A 6,000-nucleotide genomic window follows, 5' to 3' on the forward strand; every position below is an offset into this window, starting at 1 on the left:
TTGATTGATGTTTGCTAAGAAATTTTTTAGGGATAGCAAGTTTAATGGATAATCATGATGCTCATTTAAAGATATATAATCACGCTGCACGTGGACATAAGTATGAAAGTAATTTTTATATCAAAATAAAAATAAATAAGCTTTTATGTGTGTTGCATGTGAATTGGAAGTCTAATACATTAAACTTATTATCGCAAGTAACGTCTATTAGCACATGTTTAAATAAGTATATAATCACATGTTTAAATAAGTATATAATCAGGAAAGATTACTACATCCACCATCAAAATCTAAGCTTTTTTATGTGTGTTGCATGTGAATTGGAAGGCACTGGAAGTCTAATACATTAAACTTATTATCGCAATTAATGTCTATTAGCACATGTTTAAATAAGTAACCTACGTACTATTCACTTAACTTATGTATGTAATCAACAAAGATTACTCCATCCACCATCAAAATTTACCCGAACAACAACAATAATATCTCATTATATCATTTCATTTATTTTTTTTCATCTATATTTATTTTACTGGTTAGTTTTTTAATTACTCATTATTTATGAAGGATACGATGGATTAAATATTGAAAATTTCAAACTCAATCAAGCGCAAATTTTTGACTAAATTTAGTTGTCAAAATTCACTTAAAAATAATGAGAAAAAATATTTATTATGGAGAATGTGCTATATATATAGTTTACATGACCCAAAAAATAAGGACAAATAAAGTTCTATCATATATATTTCAACGTTTTCTTTGTTTAGTATATTAATTTATAACATACCAATCATTAAATATCACACACTATGTTAAAAATTTTACAAAATTGATTTTCAAGTAATATATAGTTAGTGGAACGCTTGCAATCTCTTATTAAGAAAATTAGTTAATAATGTAAATGAATTTGTAAGTCAAGTGTTTTTAATCTCATCATTCCTACATTGGGATTTTAGGATACATCAAAAAGGCATTTGACATATATCTACATTGCACACATTCAACCAAGTATATGCATTCCATACAGATATTCCTATATATATAATTTTCACATTGTTGTCAATAACCAAGTATATGCATTCCATACAGATATTCCTATATATATAATTTTCACATTGTTGTCAATAAATAGTTTTTTACTACTTTCATGTTACTTGACATTAATAACTATTATGTGAATTTACTTTGTGCCCGATAAACTCCAAATTATACCACAAACTTCCATACACATAATAGAAAAGCAATTTCTACAAATTTATAAACCTCAAGTAAATAATATTTCTCAAAATAACAAAAAATGTTATAACTCAGTAAAAGAAAATTGGATATTTATTTAACATCAAATAAACTAACGTAATTGGATACTAATGGTCACTCATTTTAAAAAAAAATTATATAACTTACAAAAACCATTGAAAATTGGATAATGAACATCGATCTCTCCTTCTCTCCCTCAACCTTCACGAGTGCATCTTAATAGAAAATCATGTAGTTACCTTTTTACTATCTACATGTTTTTACGTAACCATCTAACACTATTTTTGAAAGCTATAAGTAAATTATAATAATAGTATAAGCTATGATTACCTTTTTACTAACCTGTGATGATTGTCTTTTCTTCCCTTCCTCAACCTTTTTCTCCGAGATCTATTTTCTATTTGATGCGTGATATGTTTGACTGAGGAAATTAGGTCAATTTATAGGAATCACATGACCTTTAAATTCTAAATTGAAATTTTCATTTGTAATCATGCATCATTGATATATGTAAATGAGTGTAACGGTAGTGGAAATAATTTTCAAAATAATAAATGTATGTCCTCAATTTTTTATAAGTGAAGAACGAAAAGGCTAGAGACAATTTGTACCTTTATCCTAATGATGACATTAATATTGGATTAGTGGAGGAGTTACAAAAATTAGAAGTTAATATTAGTGGACAATTAATAGGAGAGTTATGACATTATTAGAATGTATGCATATATATATGTATGTGTTTATATGTATGGATGCATGTGTTTTATATATGTATGTATGTGGTTTGGAGGGTATTTTTGAAAGAAATATTTTAACATGCCAATCCACTTTTATAATAGTATTAGATTAGATTAACCGAAGATATGCTATAGGGGTTTACAAAGTCTCTTTAATTATATTAGTTTTCTTTACTAAATATAATATTAACTATAATGACATTATATTATTATGGGAAAATAATAATTTATATTATTAAATAGTAATTATTATGTGGAAGAATTATTATTTTAATTTGTTTATATGCATTAGCATTCAAGTATGTCAACGCACAACGCACGTGCTATATACTAGCACCATTATAAAAAGTGTGTCAACGCACAACGCACATGCTATATACTAGCACCATTATAAAAAGTGTGTCAACGCACAACGCACGTGCTATATACTAGCATCATTATAAAAGTGTGTTGCTATGTTAAAATATTTCTTCTGAAAATACCATCTAAAATATATATAAGACATCCATGGAACACATGCATGCATACATAAAATACATACACACATACGTAAACATGTCCCTTTAAATCAAAACACATAGATACATAAACTATGTATACCCCTTCAAATTTATCTCATAACCCCTATCTTATTAAATCATATTAATTAAAGCTTTTTAGGCTATATCATAACTATAGTTAGATATGTTTTATGAACTATAGTGCAACTATTATTTACTATAGCTAGATATATCCATTTTGTACTGGACTTTAGATATTATTAAACTTTATATCTATATGTTATTATATACGTCTAACAAGTATGTATAATAAAATGTTATATAATTCAATCTATCTATAGTATAACTGAACTTAAATTGACACGTGCCATTTGATTTTGGATTGGATTAATAATTGACGATCTAACTGCCTTCAAATTATTAGTTAATTCCGATTATGCCAATATTTATTGAATATTTAGTGGTTGTAGTGGAGACGATTCATCTCCTCTCTTAAGTGTTGTGCGCCGCGGAAGCCCTAAATTGACAAATCGAAGGCACACACAAGACAATAGTAGACCACAAACCAATGCAAGCCAACCAATCACAGCACAAACACAAGATATACGTGGTTCGGCAATATGCCTACGTCCACGGGGCAAGGAGAGGGAAGCTTTACTATTCAAATCAAAGGGGAGTACAAGTTAGGGTTACAAATCTTACCCAAAACCCTCAAATAAGACCAAAAGATCTCTCAAATAGACTCCAACAATAGAAGCCCTCAAATCTCCCTTTGCTCAGCTCAAAATCGCCCAAACTCTTACCCTAAAAACGAGTTTAGGGTATTTATACAACTCCCAAGCGAAACGGGTCTGGAAACCTGAACCAACTGAAACCCGCTTCGTCGGTCGACCGGGTCGGTCGACCGCGATCAATTCCGGTCGACCGGTTACAAATCTTACCCAAAACCCTCAAATAAGACCAAAAGATCTCTCAAATAGACTCCAACAATAGAAGCCCTCAAATCTCCCTTTGCTCAGCTCAAAATCGCCCAAACTCTTACCCTAAAAACGAGTTTAGGGTATTTATACAACTCCCAAGCGAAACGGGTCTGGAAACCTGAACCAACTGAAACCCGCTTCGTCGGTCGACCGGGTCGGTCGACCGCGATCAATTCCGGTCGACCGACCCAGTCGACCGACCACCTCCAGCAGAACCCCGAAAGAATCCAGAGAGCCCGTCGGTCGACCGGGCCGGTCGACCGACCTCCTTGTGCACGAATCCGGTCGACCGGACCGGTCGACCGCCACCTGTTTTTCCTGATTCTGCTGCTGATGCTGAAATTCCTTCAATTCTCCACCTCGGCGAATGTTTCCACCAAAACTGAGCCGACACCAAACCATCCAATAGTTCCTCAACAGGTCCAGGAACAATACTCGAGCTGAAACACGATCTCCCCCAATCTTGATCAACTGATCAAACCGGCTGCATCTAAAGACTGCCTACGTATCCTCTTGCCCAAGGAATCAAGCCGAACGTAGTTCACCCAAATGGCCGCCAACGGCCTCAGCACTGAAGGATGTTCAACAACTTCAAACAATGACCAAATTTCACTCCTGAAACAACTTTGGTCAACATATCTGCACCTTAGTGTGGACCTTCTCCAACGTGACATCACCATCATCCAATACGTCACGTACAAAATGAAATCTGACATCAATGTGCTTCGTGCGAGCATGGTAGACTTGGTTCTTCGCCAAATAGATAGCTGACATACTATCACAATGTACCTGAATGGTCTCCTGTGCAATCCCCAAATCATCCAACAAGCCATGTAGCCACAAAGCCTCCTTCACTGCTTCAGTCACCGCCATATATTCCGCCTCCGTAGTAGAAAGCGCCACTGTAGACTGAAGAGTACATCTCCAACACACCGGTGCACTAGCCAATGTAAAAACATAACCAAAAGTCCTTGAAAAATAAGGATGAAATCTGAACATCCACTGTGTTTGGAACAATAAATCACAGCAAAAAGAAAACGAGAGATGAGTTCGTATGAAGCAACAAAATATAACACTAAATAAAAATTTGCCTCAGAGGACCATCTCTACATTACAATATGAGCAATTTTACCAACCCGGATAATGTAACTGAAAATAGTATAGTTCACAGAGAGCCTGGAATAGGAAGATGGTTCAAATGAAAAATTACTTTTTTTTTGTTGATATAGTACTGAAACTAGTTATACACATCAAAATTTTGCTGCACTACTCCAAGGCATCAACACTCTTTTTGCCATGCATAAAACATTCTCTCAACCTCCAATCCACAACGAAGAGTCGCCCCCTCTCGAAATAGCATATCATATAGAAGGCAAACAAACCAAGAGAGATCCTCTTCATCATCATCTTTCCAATCCATTGAGTAATCGGTTCCCTTTTCCGCATCACTGCCCTCCCAACCTCTCATTGGGCTTGTCACCCCAGTATCTGACTCTGGTTCTCGCTCTGACTCTTAGCTCTTCGTCATCAACTTCGTCATCTCCAATGATGAATTTTTCTTCGTCAGAGGTATTGTATTCACCCATAATACTGTAGGCAGTAAAAATTGCCTGTAGATTGCAAAAAAGCTCAAAACTGACAAAAAACGCTGATATCTCTCAAACCGGAGGAAATTTGACAAAACGGACGGCGGCAAACCAAACTTCGGTTGGTTTGGTCGGCCCCATCTCAAAAAAATACGCGATTTTCATATAAATACCCCCTGGCATCCTTATGGACGAGGGTTGGACGGGAATCGGGAGATCTAATCTTTTGGCGAAGTGCTGACGAATTCTAGAGCAGAGAACCACGAATTTCAGAGAGAGAGAGATGGGAGATCTTGGCGAATTCTTCAGGATAGAGAAGAAGATTTCGAGATTTCGAGAGATGCGCAGGCCTTCATCCTTTTCCTTAAGATCAAACCGTTGTTTTGATCTTGAGAAGAGTAATAATCTCACCTTGCTGAGGTTATTTACCTATGTTCTAAGTTTCCTCGTTGAAACAAAGAACACTGAGCCTTCTTCACGATCAATCAGATCTGTGAATCGGTGGTCCACAGGTTAACGCTTCCTCGGCACAGACAAAGATGCCATGTAAGCAGCGAACGATAAACGATCTATGCGCGTGTTTCTAAGAGATATTTTTTTGTTTCCGTTGTAACGAGAAATCTTATAAAAAGATTAACTCTTTTGAATCTGTATAAACGATAAACGTTGTAATAGGTTCAACAAGGAAATTGATTTCGCGACCACGAGCTGCGACTGGAGCAGGATGGCGACCTGGTCATCATCGTCGTAGCCGGACCAGTCGAGGTCGATATGAAACCCTAGATCGCTAGGGTTTGAAGGGGACGAGGGAGCGCAGAGGAGGTGGGGCGCCAGAATTGGGATAGCCGGCGTCGTGGCGGGCGCTGTAATCGAGGGAGAGGTGGAAGATCTCCAACCATGGATCTAGGATTAGGGTTTGAATGGGATTTTTATGGCTATC

The sequence above is a fragment of the Asparagus officinalis genome, chromosome 2 (genome assembly GCF_001876935.1).
Source record: "Asparagus officinalis chromosome 2, Aspof.V1, whole genome shotgun sequence".
Taxonomy (NCBI): domain Eukaryota; kingdom Viridiplantae; phylum Streptophyta; class Magnoliopsida; order Asparagales; family Asparagaceae; genus Asparagus; species Asparagus officinalis.